This window comes from Phalacrocorax aristotelis, chromosome 9 (assembly GCF_949628215.1).
Source record: "Phalacrocorax aristotelis chromosome 9, bGulAri2.1, whole genome shotgun sequence".
In the NCBI taxonomy this organism is placed as follows: Eukaryota; Metazoa; Chordata; class Aves; order Suliformes; family Phalacrocoracidae; genus Phalacrocorax; species Phalacrocorax aristotelis.
In genome coordinates this window covers 25,655,198-25,676,906 of record NC_134284.1, presented here as the reverse complement: position 1 = coordinate 25,676,906, position 21,709 = coordinate 25,655,198, and the positions used below count along the sequence as shown (strand labels likewise).

The window sequence follows — 21,709 nt, the reverse complement described above, 5'->3', positions numbered from 1 at the left end:
CTAAGGCAAATTTTCAAGGCCGTACTGAGAGATAAAATACTTTTAAAAAGACTGTTGGAAGTCCTGGTCCAGGCTGGCATCCCTTTTTGTGGTGCTGTTATGCACAGTGCATCAGAAACTGGAGAAACTAATGTAAAGCATTTGCTTCCCTTTTTGTCTGTGCTGCTGCACTTCATTAAAAGGTTATCAACATGATCTCTAACTTTAGTAGCATCTCAGTCTCCATCTTTGAGTCCTGCACTTCTTCCTTTTACACATTTTCCCATGATTTAATATAATTTCTCCAAAGTGGCATTCCTCCAAACTGTACCATAGTAAGCATGGTAGATGTATATCTACTTGTGGACCACTGGAGACCAGTCTTCACCCAGATGTAACTGCAGACCTACTAGAAGACAATTGCGTTAATAGCCACAGATCCATAGCTGCTGAGAGTCTTATGTGCTTGTCCAAAAGGAATTTACTGAGGCTATCAATGAACTTCACTCAATAACCACAAGTTCATAACAAATTTCGACTATTACTAATACAGTACAATACAAACGAATGTGTTAACAGTGCAGTTGTTTGAAAACAGCAGTATTGCTTATGAGAGAACAGTTTCTATTTTCCTAGTACAATTTTCACACATTACTATTCGTTTAAAGTGAAACAGAAATGAATAGCCACCCAGGCTTTGTAATCCGGATGTTTAATAAGTCTGTTATACATCTTTTTTTTTTTAACTTCTTCACTGTGTGTGTTTCTTCTCTCACTGGTCCCCATTAATACCCTTCAGAAATGATTGGTTTTTTTGAAATATAACTTCAAAAGAGAAATTAGATTTTCCCAGCATGCTAAAATCTGAGTGGTATACAGTGTTGTCACTAGTCATATAATTTAAAATTAACACCATTGACAAATGCTGCTTTAAAGCTTCTATTGAAAAATCATAATGTGTGAGTGCAGCAGGGCTTTTTTGCTGATCTGGATTTACATTTGTATAATATACAGTTAATAACTGGCATGATCTTGTTACAGATTGATTACTCTTCTTCAGTATGTCCCTTGTTTTGTGTCCCATTATTCACTCGAAGGGCTTAATTAAATGAATCAGAGTATAAGCACACATTTGCTGCAACAATCGCAATTCCCCATAGATAATTTTCTTTGGCTTGTCTTGCTGGGATTTCCAGGAAAGTTCCCAGAAACTGTTTCACAGAATAGAGGGATTTCTCTTTTTAAAACCCTTTTTCAGTGTTACACAAATTTGAGCCCAGAAGAGTTTAATTTTTGAGAAATAACCATGAATACAACATGCATGTGTGCCTCTATAATAACAAAATCTTCAGAATAAATTGACTTTAAGTTGAATCTTATTTGATTTCTGTGGTTGGCTTTGGAAACATTTGGTAGCTATTTTCCATTGAAATTGGCGCCCGCTTGGGGCAGCAATATGTTTAAGTGCTTCTCCTGTTATTTCTGCTCTGTAATCTTAATTTTAAAACCAGTTTTCGGTTTTTTTTCTGTTTGCTCTGTTGTGCATACTTATCTTTCACATGGCAATAAATAATTCTGCATTTGCTATTGGTGGTCTTGGTCATAGTGTGCATGTATGTGTGTTGAAGGGGTACAATATATAGCCTTGTAAAGAGCATTGTTCTTTGATTTTGAGAAAGGGAGAAGGAGGAATTCTAGTTTACAGCCATATTGCTGAAATAAAAATGTGGCCTCTCCATTCAAGAATGTGACTGAGATTTTTCAAATTGACTTGAAAGGCTTAGATGACTCCATTTATGGGTGCCTAAACTGGGACATTTTTAAGAAACAAGTTTTTAGAGAAGAATGTTCAACATTACAGAAATTTCAACAGGACAACCTGGCCTCAAAGAATCAGCAAAACTCTCAGCTGCTGATGGTGAGTGCAGTGTAGTTCTCTTGTCTCTGTTGCATTTGTTGGGTCAAGGTTCTTGATTCTGGATTAGACATTAAAGGTGATTCATGCCTCAGTGTACTGACAGTCTGATGACAGGCATTAAAGAGATGAGGGACATGGAATGAGTCAAAAGAGAGAAGCTGTTTTGTTATTTTTGGATTTTTTTCTTATTAACATAGAGATTAATTAAAGGCATTTCTACGAAAGCAGGTGCAAATTTCCTCTGAGCACATAGCAGACTGACAAGGTACAAGTCACCTTGAATCCAGAAGCTGTATCACTGTGTCAGCATGACACTAGCAAGAAATATTAGCTCAGGCAAAGTAACCTGTTAACAGAACTACATAATTTTTGTGCCAATGCGGGGTTGCTTCTTGCCATCTTGGGTAACTAAGAGGGAAAAGTGGCTCTGACTTCTCACACATTTGCAGATATGCATCCATTTTTGTGAAGATGAAAGGCTTGTTCTGAGGGTCCCAAATCAGTGGAGACATACTGGTCATCTCTAAGGAGGTTTGAGTCAGACCTCGAGAGCTCTAACTGGCATTTGTTGCAGCTAAGTGTTACACCTAGGAGCTCCAGCTGATATATGGTTTTGTATGGCAAATGCAAAGTAAGATAGAGATCCTGCTTCCAAAACTTCACCCTGAATTGAGAGGAAGCTTAAGTGGAAATGATCATCCAGCCCAACTCCTTGCCAGAGCAAGATTATATCCTGCAGGCTGTTTTCTAGCATTTGCCAATATGGCTATAAAAGCACCAAGCAAATAGGATCCATTACTGGGAAGATCCTGTTCCACTGTTTAAAAGGCATCATGCAAGTACACTGTCTTCTGAAATTAAGTATTTATTTTTTTCTTATCTTAATTACATCTTATCTTTGGTTATGTTCTGAGATACCAAAATAAAATGTCATTCTTAAAATCTATATAGCTGTTGGCTATTACAATTCACCTTTGTGTCCTCAAGCTGACCTACCTGTGGTGTTGGTCGCCCCAGGGGAAAGGGCTGCACGAGTATGTTCTATGTCAAAGGGACCAGGGCAAATGATGGCTATAAAACTCCTTTTGCCTTCTGCTCTTTTGCCTGATCTGGTCTTTTGCCTGATCTACTGTTTCCTAATAAATCAGTTCTTCCATCCCATCACAGCATTTGCTGTTCTTCAATGAATATTTGCCAGCAGCTATGTCTATGTTAGCAAGTAGTGTGGCATAGTAAGAGTGTGGAATGAATGCAAAACAGGGCCTGTAGAGTAAAATGGTTGGTGCTGAGGGCTTAACTTCCACAGTTATGCATGCTTTAAGATTTTGGGATAGTTCTGGGCGGTCCCCTCAGGCTGGATGTATGTATTGGTTGCAGATCATTAGATGCTTCTTGGAACACACTTTTTGATTTTACTTCTTCTGAAAGTATTTGAGTCAGGCTGCTTTGTTGTGTGAACCAGAGCATAATGAATAGGGATGATCTGGAGACTTCTCCACTTTTGAAGGAAAAGTGCACTTCTGGTCTGAACTAAAATGCTGATGCAGATGCATTCCAGATCATAGAATGGTTTACATTGGAAGGGACCTTTAGACGTCATCTAGTCCAACCCCCCTGCAGCGACCAGGCACATCTTCAACTAGACCAGGTTGCTCAGAGCCCCGTCCAACCTGACCTTGAATGTTTCCAGGGATGGGGCATCTACCACCTCTCTAGGCAAACTGTTCCAGTGTTTCACCAACCTTACAGTAAAAATTTTTTTCCTTATATCCAGTCTAAATCTGCTCTCCTTTAGTTTAAAACCATTGCCCCTTGTCCTGTCACAACAGGCCTTGCTAAAGAGATTGCCCCCGTATTTACTGTAGCCCCCCTTCAAGTACTGTATGGCCACAATAAGGTTTACCTGGAGCCTTCTCTTCTCCAGGCTCAATAACCCCAACTCTCTCAGCCTGTTTTCATGGGAGAGGTGCTCCAGCCCTTGGATCATTTTTGTGGCTCTCCTCTGGACCTGCTCCAACAGGTCCGTGTCTGTCCTGTGCTGAGGGCTCCAGAGCTGGATGCAGCACTCCAGGTGGGGTCTCACCAGAGCAGAGTAGAGGGGCAGAATCACCTCCCTTGACCTATTGGCCACACTTCTTTTGATGCAGCCCAGGATACGGTTGGCCTTCTGGTCTGCGAGCGCACATTGTTGGCTCATGCCCAGCTTTTCATTCACCGGTACCCCCAAACCCTTCTCTGCAGGGCTGCTCTCAATCTCTTCATCCCCCAGCCTGTACTGATACTGGGGGTTGCCCCAGTCCAGGTGCAGGACCTCACACTTGGCCTTACTGAACCTCATGAAGTTCTCACAGGCCCTCCTCTCCAGCTTGTCTAGGTCTCCCTGGATGACATCCCGTCCTTCTGGCGTGTCAACTGCATGGCTCTGCTTGATGTCATCTGCAAACTTCTTGAGGGTGCACTTGATCCCACTGTCTATATCATTGATGAAGATATTAAATCTTTTAGTATTAGATTATTATTGGAAGATATTAGATTTTTTTGGGAGTGTGTTGTCCAGAGTGGAAAGCAATATTACATAGCAGCAAGAGAAATTTGAGTCAGACCCCAGGAAAATATTTGTAGTGATAAGGGCAGCAAAGCACTATGGAAGTTAAATAAAATCTGTGATGAGAGGTTTCTAAGAAAAGGCTAAACAAAATAGAATTGGGAATAAGATATAGTTGTTCCTGCACAGAGAAACAGGAATGGATCTGGTCAGTTTATGACATCCCTTCAAGCCAAATTTCCCCTATGATTCCAAAGTGCATCACCATATCTGTTCAGGAGTGATGAACTTTGTATAAACAGCTCCAAAGCATTTTGTTTTCTTGCTGTGTGACAGCGCAGCCTCTCATGCTAAACTTGTTGATTCTTTCAGTACTACACCTCCTTGCATTTCTTCCACCTGATGAACGTTTGTCCCTTTTTCTTAGGCATATCAGTTTCAATTTTTCCAGTTTTAATTTTCTGTCCTTCCTCCTGCTATTCACTATAATATTTTTCTTTTCCTTGGCTGCTATTTATAACTTCTCCAAGTTTAGCTACATCATGGAGTCTCACTGATGGCAATTTCCATTCCCAGATACTGAAAGGTTTCAGTGAAGTTGAATCAAAAATGGTGTCTACTTAGGAATCTACATCTACTGTTAGACAGATTTCAAAACACATGACTGGTTCACTTCAGGCCAGTTTAAATTCAGATTCAGATGAGACATAATAGCAAATGCTCTACTGAACTGATGGCATATGATTGTTTCCTGCCATTCGTTTGTAATTTGGTCAAGCAGAAAACTTCAAATTAATAGAATTGCAGCCATTCTCTTCCTCTATGTTGTACATTATTGTGAATTATTAAGTGTCTTGAAACAGAACTGCTCCCTACAAAATACGCATTTCAGAGCCAAAACCCAAACAAGTCCCACTCCCAAGCCCCAGATCACTCAAAAAAGAGCCTCAATAAGTTTGGGTTTCTTTGCCATTGAATTTAAATGGATGTTAAGGACTTTAACTCACTAAGTTTCCTTTTAAACCCCTCCCTTTTATATAACAATTTGTTACTTCATGCATTTTCTGCTGTAGCTTATGAAGATCCCAGTGTCCAAAGAGGACTGACCTTCCCAGTGGATGGCACAGGTGTCCAGTTTCAACATAGAGAACCAGTCCAAACTCGCCTCTTGGCTGCTACTTAATGTAGTCTCTGGGAAAGGAAAGAAGCAGACTGAAACCTACCCTACTACAGTGTTTTAAAATCCAGGTCACTCATTTCCCAATAATTTATCTTAACATTGACTCCTACTCAAAAGATAACAGAGATTTAGAGCACTGAGGCCATTTCAAGTGTGTCCTTTTGTGCTTTCTGATGACATTTTAATTAGAAAGATAAATATTTTTCTTTCTCAGATATTTCCATTTTGCTAGGATAAATAGAATTCAGAAAGATTTTTTGTGTCCAAAAGCATCTGTATACCCCTATCCATTTCTGATACAGAATTTAGTAATGTAAAAAAAGAACAATAAAGGGGAAATATTTGGGTACAAACATCAGTTTTGGAATGAAAACATTTTCAGCTATGAGGCTCCATTAGTTCTGCAGTTAGCAAATACTTCAATTGACACTGTTGTCAAACCAAGGACATAAAACTGAGAGTGTGATATGTTATCTGCTGCCAATTACGTAAGTTCATGATGCATAAGTTATTGCAAAAAATAAGGTCATGACTCCTAAACCAACTCCTTTTGAAGTTGTAGTTTTTCATAAAACCTCCCACATATTTGTATATTTTAGTTGGTTAACTCTTGACTGAATTTATGTGAGTGCTTATGAAAATGAGGTATTATATGACACTAAAGCAGAACCTTGCATAGTCTACAGGAATACCAGCTTATTGATGTCAAATGCTTATAGAGAGGTGAATCTGTCTAAAACATGGATTTTAGTTCCTAATCAAAAAGCTTAATCAAGCTTCCTAATCAAAGAGCTGTTTAAAAATATTTTTGACCTCCAAACATAAAGTTATCACAAAATATTATCTAGTGGGTAGGTAGGAGGATTAGGACTCAATCTCCCCAGTTCTTCTCTTACCTTTTATATGGTCTTTTAATGATAATCTTACACTAATCACTAAACTTTTCTAATTGCCTTTGTTTATCTTTCTGGATGACTAAATATAACTGTCATATTTGTCATATGAAGATAGTATGCAAGTAATAGACTTAAGTGTTCATTTGAAATATGCCAGCAAAGCTAGGAAGAGTGTAAGAGGAACAAATCACTCCACTCAGAACTGGAACAGTAAGGTTCTTCTTCATGTCTGGGACAGAGGTTTCAGAAACTTTAAGAATCAAGCTATCATGATACTAAAGATGCTTAACACCTTCAACCTATTGCAAAGGATTTGTTAGAGAATCATGTAGCTACACAAATTTGGTTTTTTTCACTTCAGAAAATAAAGTATGACTTTCAAATACGATCTCTTTTCTAAATTTGATGAAAGCAGGACCTTTGGAGATGATTTGACAAAGCCTGCCCTAGAACAGCTAATAGTCCTTGTTCTGCCCCTTCAGGTCAAGGACTGACAAATGGGTGTTTTGTAGCTTACTAAATGACTTTATCACAAGTCTTTGGGTTTTTTTTTCTTGAGTTTTTGGGACCCTCTCAGCTACCTCTGTTGCTCTACAACTTACCAAGTTTGCACAAATAGTTACCTATTCACTGGCCTGGAGAAAGACCAATGCAATAGTCCAATGGGCAGCCTAAGTTCAAGTCCTTGTTCCAATTAATGTTTAATTATTTATACAAAGTGAAACAGGTCCAACAGGAGAGACAGAGGAAGCTATTCTTCAGAATAACTGGTAGTTTGGTGGCCAGAAAGCTTGCCTGGGATGCAGGATTCTGACATTCAGACATCTTGCAGAACAGAAACTTGAAATCTGGATTCCTGTGCCACCAGTCAGTGCCTTGATCATAGGATGATTATCTGGGAGGGGTGACAGTTTTCTTGCTCTTTGATGTATTTCAAGTCTCATCCTAGGCATGAGAACCTTTCACAGGTAAGAGCTTCGTAAGACCTGGTAAGTACCTGCAAAATGTTCTGGTCTCAGCAGAATATAATTTGTTAGTGAAAAATGCATCACTGTAAACTCTGATGGGGGCATGACTAGATTGTTCACAACCATGTAGGTCCAGAGTGGTTTGGCCATTGTGAAGATCCCTCCAAGTCCTGTGTTTGAAGGAGAGGTCAACAAGCAGCGCTGGAGGGCATGAGTCTCGGGAAGCCTGTAGAATGCCAAAGCATATGTCTGCATAAGTGTCAGACTTGTAAATCAGCTGTTGTTACAAAAGCTTAACAATGGGGAAATGGTCACATAAAAACATTGGTTTGGGCATTAGGCTTATGAGTCTTGCTGTTTTTAAACACTTCAGCTGACATTGATATGAAACTGGGGCATAAAACCAGGAGCCTGACATGTGATCTGTTGCCAGTTGCCTTCAAACTACCACGTCTGATGAGGAAAAAAAGAGAGGAAGTGGATGGAGAAATGGGACAGGTCATTTGGACTCTGATAATTAATGTTCCTTAGAAAATAAAAGTTTTGAAACTTTCCTGGAAATGAGGTTTTATGATCTGCTACAATGGCCCACAGGGGGGATGCTGCAACCTACACATATTGACAATTGTGGTATTACCAGGCAATTCATTTTTATGAGTAATTTCCAGAGCAACCCTCAACCATGCAGTCACGCATACAGTGCAACAGTGTGCCATAGAAGAAAGACTCAGCTAGAGGCCAAAGATTATACAGATTTATTAATATTTGGGAAAAAGATCCTAACAGCAGAAAGCAAATTGAGCAACAGAGCGGGGAAGAAGGAATGGACTTGACAACAAAGTATGCTCTGTAAGGATGTGATCCAGAGCGCAGTGAACTCAATGGAAAGATTTCCATTGATTTCTTAAGATTGTGGGTAGATCTCAAGGGAACAGAGACATTCCATCTTACACCTTTTCCCCTCCTTTCTCCTTGTGAATGGAAAAGACATTCTTGTTCACAACTAGCATCATTTGGTGACCAGCATCAGAATCAAAATGTTGATCATAATTGGGATGTTAGAACCAAGAACCCTTAACTAAGCAGCCCTTGAGTGGCTTGACTTTTCCCAGGGCTGAGCAACTTGCAAGTTCTCTCTAACAGTACCTTCATCTTTTTATTAGACTCAGAATGGTCTTATCCTGTACTTAACTTTGCAAACTCGATCTGCTTTCTCCTTCAAAACACAGGGAATAATGCAGCAGTTGGATCTATAGTCTGGTTTCTTTTAAATCCTTCTCCATAAACACTTTTCTTGTAAAGGTAATGACCCGTTTAGTCGTCTTCTATTTATGTCTAGTCTAAGTAGTTATAGCTGTTTCTTTTGCTACAGCTATTAAATACTTCAGTAGTTCTTAAACCATGCCAAGGAATACTTGGAATAAAAGAACAATGAACAGAGATGACTGAAAATGAATTTGTAGAAAAGAATTTGATAGTATATAATTCAGAAGAAAAAAATAGTTCTGTTAAAGCCCCTGTTAAGGGCTGTTAGAGAAAGTGATATACTTTGCACTAAGTGAGGCTACATAGGTCATGAATCCTGGCCCCAAGTGATATATCCCCAAGATCAGCTTGGTTTTCTACTTCCAAAATCCTTCCTTCTATGGGAACAAAAGTTTGCTGCCTAATGTAAGTAGTGTTTGACAAATTCATCAGGCTGTGATAGCAACTCTTATTTCATCCTACACACCGAAGAACATAATTTATCTTAACACTAGGCAATGAGAAAGGCTAGCTGTGGGGAAGTAGAAATACTAGGGTTTCCTTTTACTGCTGAACTCAGTTGAAATCTGCAGTCAAGCCAAGCCTGGTTTAAGGACTCTGTTCATTATTTTCTTTAACATGGTGTGAAAGACCAAGGCTGCTTTATTGCAATGGGTGGGTAAGTTACCAGCAAAACATGCTGAGATGAGAAGCTGGTGACAACACACAGAAAGAGAAACCCGCATTACTCCCCATCACTTTAGAGATACAAGAATAAATGTCTTTATAGAGAAAACCAGAAGATTTTCAGTGGAGAACACTAAACAGAGAGTCTTACTGTTAGGTGGATTGCAACCTTCTCTGTGACCAGGAGGTCAGAAGTGAATGTGTCCAGGTCCCTAAGCACAATCCCCTCACCTTCCCCAGGCTGTACATGATTGGAGTGCCTGCTCCTCATCTTCCTGCCCACAGGGTTGCCAACTGTGTCAGAAAGCCCAAATTACATGGCCAAAGGATTTACCCATTCCCTTCACTATCATTGAAGGTGCTGGCTTTGGCAGTTCACTCCGTGTTGTTTCTTCCAGGACCCTGTTAAGGTAGCATCAGTGGAGACAGTTGTCCTTCACCTGGCCTAAACATGTGCACACACACACTATCAACAGGCTTTGGCATGCCCTTCTGTAAGGTGATTCTGACCTAAGGGACACAACACCAGCACTGTCTCAAGCTTTGTAACAGCAGAAAAAAAGCAGTAGAATTGGTTTAAAAGAACAGAAATTAATAAAAAAGGCAGTTCTCTGCTAATACAGCACAATGGATGCTGATCATCGATTCCAGCCTAAAGCCTGTCAAATGATGAAGCACAGACCATGCATTTGGAGATTTCAGTTTAACTTCTGACCCAGACCTCCCTGAGGACAGTGGGAATCCCTCTGAGTTTGATAAGTGCAGAAGAGGCTCCTTCCTCAAGGACAGGTAAACACCTAGTCATTAACAGGTTGTAAAGGAGAACTGGGCTTATGCAAGGACTTGTTTTCTCAGATTCATCCTGCACTATCAGCTTGAACACATCTGTGAAGATCCCCTGGGGGACCTGCAATTTTCCCTCTTTGGCTTGCTTTAAGGATCTGTTTTAGCAAGTTCCCTGTCCACAGAGAGGTGTGACAGAGTGATGCTTGAAAACCTGGTTCTGTTCACTCTGTCTGCGTCACAGTAGATCTAGTTTGTTTACCAGGAAGCCCCAGTGTTATGACCTGAGGAATGAAGGGGACACAGATTTATTTGTAGAAGGTATTTTAAAAACTTGGCATTGTCACCACAAATAATGTCAAGAAGGAAAATCCTGATTCACAACACAGGATACAAAGGTATGTTGGGCAGAGGCAATTACTTAATCCGTGCTATGTTACACCAAGCCCACTAGCATCCTAAGCTTGCTTATATGCAGAAGTGATGATGATGGTAAACACGATGTAGTTCTATGTCTATGACAAAATGCATAGGTTTCTCTATGGACCTGGTCCAAATGCTATTGGGGTCCCCAGAAAAAAAACAACCAAAACAACAAAACAACAAAACAAAAGGTGCTTTTCTGTGCTTGCATACTGAAGGAGATGAATATCGGTTTTGCTTTCAAACACAAGAGTCTCAGGGTGTATCTGGACACATCCAGCACATAACTACACAGCTGATGCATACATTTCTCCTTTCTTCCACTCTCACCAAAAGGTTTAGCAAAGCTGTGGAGATGTTTGATATTCCTGGTGAGACAAGGTCAGTGCTCCTCTCTTGGAGCTGAATCATGTGAAGCGGAAGCTGAAAGGGGACAGAGGGTGTGGGACAAAATAGGTACAATTTTTAGTACAGGGACATTCTTCAGTAGCCCTGGCATCACTGGAGGTCTGCAAGGAGAAGTGTCTGTTGGGGTCCTGATTCAGAAGAGATACGGAGGTCTGCAAATAGCAGGCTCCCCTACAGTCATGCCATTGACACCTGTTCCCATTTGGACTTCTGTGTACTTGTTTGCCAATATTTCACACTTATTATTTTTCCCCTTGGTCACTTAGGAGGGTAACACAGATGGTGACTTATCTTGTGTGTCTTGCCATTTACACTTTTTTCTAATGACCATCTGACTGCTTTCATTGTGGTTCTGTGCTTTTCAGAGTGCTGTTGATTATATACTGCACTTTGTGGGAATCCAGCATATAGGGACAGATTTATATGCCATCATGGGTTCCAGGTACCTATTTTTATCAACCTGAGCAATTGTTGCTTAGAAAACGAGACCCCTACTTCCCAGGTTTTGTGTGGCTGACCTCGGTTAGTCTGAACATCTTTGACCTCAGCGCAGCTTAAGCGACGTGACAGCCGAGTCAGCCCCTTTAATTCCAGTCTTTGTGAGGCTCATGTGATAATCATGCACTTGCTCTGTCAGAGAAGCCAGCAAATAGCGATTCTGTCTGTACTTGCTCCCTGCAGCAGACCTCTTTCTTGCCTTCTCTCTTCCACCAGATTCCTTTCATTTTGTTGATTCTGTTCAGGAACAAAGAGGACTTTGTTGAATTGCCTTTGTGGTTTATTTTCCTGAGCCTTGGAAGATAGCAGACTTTTGCCACTGTTTTATCCAACCCTTTATCACATGCACAATACACTGAATGCTTGAAGGAGGCTAGTGTGTGTTAGCCTAACACTGCTTTTTTTTTTTCAGGTTGGAAGCCAAGGCTGACTTCTGGATGCCAAGTTGGAAATAATTGCCCGAGTAAAAACTCAGGGAGGAGTCCATCCACACAGCTGCCATAAAGGCTCCAGTCAGAGGAGCTACAATCATCGGTAGATTTCATCTTGTTTTTCATGTTCTCTGGTCTTACCAGGTCCCAGGGTCTATGCAGACATGTTTGTTTACAGATGTAGAACACGTCATCAAAAGATCGTTGGGCACATGTTCAAAAAGGGGTAAAAATGCATTGACTGGCCACTACAGCTGCTAATACTTAGCAGCTTTTATCTGACCCTGTAAAAGTGTTTTCACATGATAAACTGCTACAGCCTTCACAGATGTGGAAAGACAGTTGCAGAAGAGTTAGATGACAGACTCTGGTTTATAGACTTTACCATAAAAGACTTCTCCAAATCTCAGGGTAAGTCAGTAGCGTGGAGAAGACTAAAAAGAGCAGCTGACTCTAATGCTTTGCTCTAACCACTGTCCCAGCTGCCCTTCATATGACCTGCCACTCTACCTATTCCCAACACAAAGCTCCCAAAATGTTCTCTTTATTTAATGCATCAAAACATCTTTTTAAATGATGGAAAATGTAGCCATTGTTCAAGGCTGCCCTTGAGTGATAGCTATATCTATTTTGTCTATTGCTAGAAGGACACACTGTGGTCCTGGAGAGTCTCTGGGCAAGGTAATAACAGAGAAGTCGTTCATCAAAGCTCTTCCCATGAGGGACGAGATCTATAATCTTTGTTTTTAGTGGAACAGGCTAACATCTCCGAAGGCGTAGTAGGCGTCAAAATACCGTGCTTCTGAGCTCTGTATGCAAAAGGTCAGGCAGCGTTTAATCCTGGGGGTGACCTCATGGACCTCAAGGGAATTTCATCAAGGATGTAGTTAGTCTGTATTTTGCAATAATCTGTAGGAAATAAGCTTGGCATTTCAGAGATAAAATTTGCAAGCAGTACCGTTCCAGTCACCCAACGTGCTTTGTAGATGGGATTTCTGTGACTGTTTATTCCTAAAAAGTCTCATGATCAAAACTGAAACTTTCAGCCCTTACTCGAGCAAAAATTGCACAGAAACCGGTAGGAATACTGCCTAGAGCAGAGTGAAATAAAAGCTGGAGGATCTGGTGCTGTGTTATTTGGCTCATGCTGCAAAACTTCAACAAATTTGTCTCTAGCAAGCAAAGTGAACAGTTTTGACAGCTTTTATTATATTGAATTACAATGACAAATAGGGGCATTGATTTGTAGAGTGTTTGAAAGTGTGATAAACACAGTCCTAATGAGAAAGATGTTTCTTTTTCTTTGACAGAACACCACTGTATTTTCGCATGCATACACTAGGTGCACCAGCAAAAATGAAAGACCTGGTCATTTGAGGCAAAATTCCTCAAATATTATTCTCTAAACCTCTAAGCTTTCACTTATTACTTTTTATTCCCAGAAGTATTTGATGATTTTATTGTGCACAAAAACTGTAATAGTAATAAAAGAAAATAAAATTGTTAGTGCAAACATAGAGCACCTCAGTGTTTTTGTATGAATTCAAGTATGAAGTTAAAGTCAAACATGCCTTTCAAAGTCTTAATTTTTAAAAATCCAATTGTGCAGAGGATAAATGGTGCTCACAGTAAGGGGTTTGCTCTTATATCCCTTATGTAGTTTTAGCCCTTGGGTTGTTTAACTCCAGTTTCACCCACCATGGAGCTTTTTGAACTCTGACGCCTACAGTGAGTAACTTGTACTATAGAAGAAAATAATTTACATCCACATTCACATAACAGTTGTAGCAGGCTCTTTGGAGAATGATCTGTTTGGAAAGCAGCTAGTATGTTATGGGTGCTGCCATAAATAGCAACAATAGCAGATAATTTTGCTTATCCACCAGTAACACTTACAAGTGAAGACATTTTGCCACAGCTGTTAGGGATTCAATCACTTCTAACAAGGTGTTTAGTCCAGGATGTTGGGATTTTTCATGAGTGTTGATTTCACTGAAAACTGCTTCCATCTGTTGTATTTCTAACCTTGCATCTATCTGTATGTAGTCTAATACCGTCTTTAAATATGAAGAATTGCACTGAGCCTGTGCAGATTCATTCTGTTATGCCAGTTCCCACACACAGACCCATATATTTCATTGCCTGTTTTACTTTCGAAATGGCATTAAAATTGAACTGGGAGGTTATTGCTATTTGCACAAGTGTACTCACGAGTCCAAGCCCTCCCCACAGGTAACACACGCATATGCATGCCCTTCACACACACATGCATGTCCCTGCGAGAACATGGGCTCCTTTGGCATTGTGAAACTAGCTTATTTCTAATTTTCTGAGAAATTTTCAGAAGGCTTAGCTCAGCTGTGTCTCTGCTGGCTGAGCCTTTTCACTTACTTCTGACTTACTTTTCACTTGCCCATTTCTCTCTGTCCTCCCGGCATGCCTGCCTCAAACACTGTTGCAGCCTACTGAGATAAAGCCCATGAGCTGCCTGGGGCAGGGAAGCTTCTCCTAGTGCATCCTGACAGAGTTGCCTGCTCTCTGCAAGTGCATCAGCCTGGGAACTCGCTTGGTGAGTGCGGATGCAGTGGGGTGCAGGACCAGATGAGAGGGAGCTGCCAAGAAAGCCACAGGAGCAGAATGCGTATGGAAATGAAGCAAGAGATGACAAATATATATTCCTGGTTTAGGTGGGTGCACAAGAAACAGCTGCCGCTGGGGCAGCCTCAGCTCATCCAAACCGTGCTGAGAAAAGGCACAGCTAAAGGAATTTTTTATGTGTTGTCACATCCTCAAGGCTTGTTTTTCAAAGCACAGAAATGCTTTTTATTGTGTTGGAAGCCACCTCCTGCACATTTACAACTTTTAAACTAACCTTACTTGGATTCAGTTGAATTAGGGATAGGGAAATCCTATTAGGTCCTGTTATCATTTGAGCTACCAGGGCAGTATTGTTCTGTATGTTAATTTGCCAAGCACTCTGTTCATGTTTAAATAACTCAGTGTAATAACCATGTAATTATTGTCTATGCCTCTTAATACATATTCATGTGTTTGAAAAAAGATTTAAAATATTTTTCTTAGATTTTAAACACCTTCCTGCCTCTTTTTAACCCTTTCAACCACTCCTCCTCTTCAAGAAGATTATGTATATTTTGTAGATGAGGCAGTGGAGGGAGGGTGAATCCACACTGACTGCTTATGCCCTATTTCCTTTTACCAGATTTCTTTTAGACTCCCTTTTGAATCAACCGATTATCTTAAAACTGAAATCCAAGGGAAGGGTTTGCTTCTGGAACCTCTCCAGAAGCACAATGAGGAAGGAAATGCCAAGTTTGACTCCTTCCGCCCAACATAGACTATCTTCAGCAGCTGCTCAAAGTGGTGTTTGAGAGAGTACATGTCCTCCCATGAGCTCCAGGCCTTGGAGCTGCAGGAGAGGTGGGAATCAGCTAGCATGACAGGCAGAGGTGCAGCTTATTTTGATGAGATGGTGTTACCCCAATGCAGCAGTGGAGCACTGCTCCCATGCCCTCTCCCCATCCAGCAGCCTGCTCTCTTGGCTCACACGCCCACCTTGCCTGGGGACCCCTTCCTCCTGCTCTCCTCCTGCCAGCCATCTCCATCCAGGCACACCCTGTCAGCCTCCTCACTCCATGGCCAGGATTTCTGCAGAGCCTTGTGCTCTGGCACTGCGTGGTCAGCTCTGGCCTGTTGAGGCTGGGGGCAGCACTGCTGGCTTCCCAGAACAACGAGGCTGTGCATTCCCTCTCTTTCTGCCCTGGCCATGCTCAGGCCTGTCCCCATGACAGATGTGAAGTACAGGGGTGTATGCCCAAAAGTAAGGAGCCTTCTCATCAGGGCGTTTGCCTGGTGTAGGAAAGATGCCTGAGGCCAGTGAAGATCTGGCCTGATTCCAGGAGATGACTGAGTGGAGACCTTTTACTCCCAGGTGAGAAAGAAGATGCTGCTCTGAAAACAGAAAGTGCTAGGGGAAGAACTGACAGGTGTCTGACACTGTGGTGACGCCCCTGCCTCCCCCCATGTTGTCACCAGTGTCCTGAGTGCTCCAGACAGTGAAGCCCTTCTCCAGCTCCTTCCTTAGCTGCAGGAGAACAGCAGCTGAGGCACCAGCCATGCAGACTGACCCGGCAGACCTCATCAGGACACAGCTATGGAGGAACTGGTGAGCAAGTCTGCTTTTACTTTTTTTGTGCTTACTCCCACTTAGGCTTTTCTATGCAAAATACTGTATTTTGGTAGTATAGGTGGTGTGTAATAGTGCTGTGCTGTTGGGATATCCTGGGCCTGTTGTATACAAGTCAGACCTCTCTGCAGGGTGGTGGGTGGGCAGGTCTCTTTATAGCGATGGTTAAAAAAAGAGGGGGAAGATGTGGGGAAACACTTCAAAGAGGCATATGAGTAGGTAGGAAAGAAGGAAGTGGGAGAGCAATAGCCATGGCAGTAGCCACGACTTAGACATCTGGAGACATATGAGTATACTTGGTAGCCTTGGGGCTACCTCCCTGATCTGCCACTTGTTCAGTAGTGGTGAAACAAGTGGGAGCAGTGGTGATCATGCTGCTGCCTGCATGTTGGACAACGGCTACCAGAAAGCTTAGAGCATGGCCCGCTTTTAACATGCTTGCTCGTGCTGCGGGGCAAACGGGTTGAGCATGATGTGTAGGTCAAACTGGAGCTGTGCATGGGTAGGTTCAGAGGCCCTTGGATAGGTATGGGGCTGGAGCTCGCTCCATTTGCTGTTTGGTGCAAGTAAACCTGGCCAGTGAGACGTGGGCTCTCTGCGTTACTTGTACCAGATATTAGTGATGATGCAGAGTGAGACACTGAGAGAAGAATAACTCCTCTGTTACGTTAACAGGGTATGGATTTGGACTTCCTAAGTCCCAGTGTCTCTGTTAGACCCTACTGCAACTCCAGCACTTGGATCTGTTTCTCATATTATATATTACTTTCCTTTGGGGAATCCCTCTTTCTCCGTATAAGAAACAAAAAGCACAAGCTTTAACAAGCTCTATTAAATTATCCAAGAGATGTTGTGCTGGAGAGCATCCCTGGAAGTCATCCCCTCACTGTGAGGCAAGATCACACTTAACTAGATGGTCCCTGGGAGAAATTCCTGTAACTCTTCCTTGATACCTCCAGTGATGTGGCATCAGCTACAGACAGAGGCTGCAATGCTTCACTTTCCTTGCACTTAATTTATTTTTTTCCTCCTGACCTCAATGTATCTTTGCTGCAAGTCAACTTTGCACTTTCTTGTCCAACTCTTTATGCATACGGCAAAGCTTTCTTTTGGTAACAGCCTTTCCTTCACATTGGAGAACTCTTTGGAGACCTCCTTCTCTCTATCAAGGCTTCTCTTTCCCAAAACATGTAATCTTCCTGCTGTGCTCCACTAGCCTCTCTCTGGCTTCCCTGCACTGCTCTTCTGGTGTGAGCTTTCTGTCCCTGTTGACCTTGTTGGCAACTTAGGTCTAACGTTCTATGTGTAACACAAACCTAGCAGTGAGGCAACTTACTCCAGAGACCAGGACCCTGGCTGAATTCTAGCATGTGGTTCTCCTAAAGGATAATAACTCTATGAGGGTTTGGTGACCCCTCTATAAGTCCTGGGGAGGAGAGTCCTGGCCAAGGCCTGGGGAGTTCTTCTGTGGCATGTTAGCCCTCCCTGCTCCATCTGCTTTCTATTGCGCTTGAAAAGGAAATGAACTGAGCTAAATGATTTCAAAGTGACATTCCCCACACTGCACTCTAATTCCATAATTGCCAGCTCCATGCAGTTCCCAGTACTAAAATGTTTAAAATAATAGCCTTAAAAAAGAGCGAAATCTTCGAAAGGGCCATACACCACCTCTGCTGGAGCAGTAAAACGGTGGCAGAATAATTTCCATATGCAGTGGATGGGTGTTTGGTTATTTGGGGGTCGAGTATAGTTTCTTCCTCTGCCAGGAATTTCTCTAAGCCAGGAGTCAAAATTACTTTTTTCCTTTGTGAACTCTTTTTAAATGTTGTGTTGACTGATATATCAGCCGTGGTTTGGTCTCCAGTTGACTGCTCAAGCTTGCTGATGCAAATTTTTGAACAGAAAAAAGAAACTTTTTTTTTTAAAATATGGACTATTCTGTATCTCCATATAGATAGAGGGGTGAAATAAATTTTTACTCTCAGCCCTTTCATCCAATTAATTTCCCATAGGCAGTTCTGTAAATACCTCTGTGGCAATGATAGCAGCAGCTTGGTTTAGTCTGACATCCATTAACTACATCTTCAGTGTGATGTAATATCTGGGACAAGAAAGACAATGCTCAGCCAGCTGCCAGCAGGCAGCCACCAAGGTCTGTTGGCCAGGGGTGGTTTGTAGACCACGGCTCAGGAACTGCTGGCTTAGAGACTTCAGCTTGCAAACCTGTGAGACTAATTGTGATTTTACTAAAGCATTAGTGGTTTGTACTGCATTCATTCTCTAATGCTATCTCCATTTGCTCCATGTACACCTCATGTTTTCCCTCCTATTTTTGGTCAGATGTTTTTATTTCTCGAAATCTACCTCTGAAACAGTTCTGCACTTTTGGCATAACGTATCTACCAGCATGGTTGACTTTGATGTGTAGTATCAAGTCCACTTCTGGAACTCATCAAGTTATTGTAAAAACTATTATATGTATTCCATTAAATGAATATTTTATATGTCTATCTTGCCATGCCTTTAAACAACATTTCTGTTGGTTTTGATGGAGTTAATTCAGCTTTTTTCTTAAAGTAGAAAATAACCAGAATAAAAATAGCAAGCGATCTCTCCAGCAACGAGCAGTCAGAATTTATGTTCTCAGTGTGCACGGCTCTGAAGATGTGATGATTCCATTCAGCTGAGCATCAAAAAGATCAAAAGGCTTTACTGAAGTGTAACTGTCACTTTGATCAGAAAGCTGTATTGGAAACTTAATGAAAATTAGTGGCTGCTTTTGACAGTCGCGGTTCTTCCTATTTCTAGTTGTGGTGTTAATACTATGGGAAAATAACCTGACCCTGTTGAGTCCAGACACTGTGGTTGGGTTTTGGGTGAGAAATTAGATCAGGCTTTTCCTTTTTTTTTTCAGTAAATATAGTTGCCTTTAATTTTTGGCTCCATTCAGCTGATTTCTGAAGTAGGATTTTTTTTTTTTTTTTTCCCTGATTGCAAATTATTTCATTCATTCCAGATTTTCCAGCTTTCTCAATAACTCCTGAAGTGGATGCTATTTCCAGCTCTGGGCAGGAGAAGTGGTCTGATAGCTGAGGCCTTAGGCTGAGACTTGGAAAGTTTTGGTAGAAGTGTGTGGAAAAGCTGTCCATATTTTGTGGGAGAGTTCAATTACTTAAAGCTTGGTTTTGTTGCAATTCCATTGTGCTTGACTTTACAGAAATCGCTGTGGAGGCTAAAGAAGACTGTAGAATGGACATAGTTCAGGAGGTTGTCCGCTGGGGTGGTGGCAGGGAATGAGTCAGGAATGAACAATGCAGGTGACTCCACTGGAAGCTTTTTGACTGACCCTTCCTTTGCATTCTCTCACTCAGGTGGTGACTGAATATAGTTTTGAAGTGATTTGGCCCCAGCTAAATAGAAACAGCTGGGGGCAAATCCACTTGCTTCGTTCTGAATTTTTCTAGAAAACTCTTGGTTCAGTCTATTCTGCATTCTTTCTTGGACTGGGATCTTAGTTTCTCTGCAAAAAACAATCTTTGTTGTTTTGCTGTTGTGTTTTTATTTCTTAAATCCCTCTTTAAAAAAACCTAAAATTTAAAGCTGGGGCATTAATTTCCTTAAGTCTTTTCTTATACTTTGTGGTCTAATCCTCAGAGCATTAGCATATTGCACACAATCAGATGGTGATCTCAACTTTTTAAAAAATAAGATCTATGAGTTAGTCCCAATGTGGGATGCTAAATAAGTGCCTGCAGATGAGGCACTCCAAAGGCCCTTGTCTCTCTCCCTACCCAGCTTCTACAAACACCAGCTATATTCATGTCCAGAGGTTAAACTGACTAGATTTGGGACAAATTAACATATTGAATTTGGAAGCCCAGCTCTGAACTTTCTAGGGTTCAAAGTGTTTATTGCATGCCAGATCTGAAGCCTGATGGTGGCCAGACCACCATCATTGTAATTCTGCTGTTCCAGACATGTGGACCATCTTCAGAGCAGATGGTGGAAACCAGGCAGTAATGTTCTTACACACCTGCCCCACTCTTGGAAGTGATGGTGTGAAAGGAACAACCCCTCTTGGAAAGAAGAGGTGTTGCCTATATTTAATTAGCGTGAATCTAAACTCCTTTTTGGTTAAGTATTACTTATGTAACGTTTGATGTTTTAATATTTAACCTAAGCTTAAAGACAGGATATCTTGGCCATTGGTGTTATCAATTTAATCAAGGGCAAACATTCCTTCTGGAAGAAAATAAAGGAGAGTCGGCAAGAGAAAATAGACTTGAGTTGTCCTTAGGTGACACAGGACCACATATGGATAAAAAGGGTTAGGGTACTTCATCTGTGAAGACCACCAGCGACTACCAAGGACCCGTGAAGAATGGAAGACATGCACAGAAGGATTTGAAGTGGAGCCAAGAGGAGTGACTTAATACCATTACGCAACCTGTGTAGATTAGAATGAATATGTATTAGATAGGTGGGATATGTATGAATTTATTGTATAAATATAATGAAGACGCTGGCTTCGGTGTGCTTGATTTGTGGGAAACCACTGAGCACCCAGGCTTGCACAACCCGAAATAAATAAGCAACGTCTCTCCTGAGTGTGTGATTATTGACTCATTGCACAGCGGGCAACGAATCTGCTTTTCGGACAACAATGGCAGCAGCACTCATCTTCAATTTCTGTTTTTTCCACAGAAGTCAGTTGGCAATTTTGCCTCTGTTGGCTCTCTTGTGATGCAGAGAGCCGTCTGCCTTGCCCACAGTTTGAGCCATCCTCAGGTCCTCTGCAGAACCAGCTTCATAGGGGAATGTCCATGTTTTTTTTCTGGAAAGTGACTGCTTCCAACAATGGTTGGTGCCAGCTTGCTCAGAAAAATTAAGTGGGTGGTTAAAGATTAGCTCGTGGCCTGAAGGCTATGGCCTTTTGGAAGAATCTTGTTTAAAGAAAACAAACAGAAAAAAACCCAAACTGGAGAAGTTGTTTTGAGTTCTCTTCAGTAAAAGCAGCAGTTGACAGTGGAATGGCACTTTTCTTTGGTGACACCTTGTGTCCCTCGCAATGAATATATCTAAATTCTTGTTTCCTGAACCCTGGAAAGGAATCAAGCATCCAAAGAGAGTTTCTTTGCTCACGGGTCCAAGGCTTCTGCGTTCAGAGCGCTCGGCAGACAGTTTGTCTCCGCTTTCCTTGGGAGTGCATTGCCAGAGCTTGCCTGGCTGCTTCTGACAGCCAGTATTTCCCACTGCAGAGCAGGCTGCTGCCTCCTCCTGGGGTCTATCAGCTGCCTGGGAAGCCCAGCAGACAGCTTGGACCCTGCCATTCCCAAACCGCATGCACTAGCCTGTGTGCAATGTGGGCCGTAATCCCAGATTTTGCTAAACAAAAGAGAATATAGATGTTCCTGCATTTAGCCTGGGCAGCTGTCAGCCATGCTCCCCACAGCCCCGGTGAGGCTGTGCGACCGCCTGGCCTCCACCATTGCAGCAGTGGGTATGAGCCATGAAGTTTTCCTCCTAATTCCTACATTGCTTTAT

The 21,709-nt window shown here is 41.8% G+C and overlaps 2 long non-coding RNA genes across 2 annotated transcripts in view; one reads left to right on the top strand and one right to left on the bottom strand.

The window, feature by feature from the left end:
- Positions 1 to 6,721: 6,721 nt before the first annotated feature.
- Positions 6,722 to 21,709, bottom strand: part of LOC142062041 (uncharacterized) — a 41,972-nt gene continuing 26,984 nt past the window's right edge. Inside the window, exon 2 of the long non-coding RNA XR_012662357.1 lies at positions 6,722 to 7,712. This is a non-coding gene — a long non-coding RNA (uncharacterized LOC142062041). The remainder of the gene's footprint in view (positions 7,713 to 21,709) is intronic.
- On the top strand, positions 7,404 to 19,175 carry LOC142062040 (uncharacterized). The gene is made up of 3 exons (XR_012662356.1): positions 7,404 to 7,486; positions 11,943 to 12,064; positions 14,423 to 19,175. It is a non-coding gene; the product is annotated as an uncharacterized LOC142062040 (long non-coding RNA).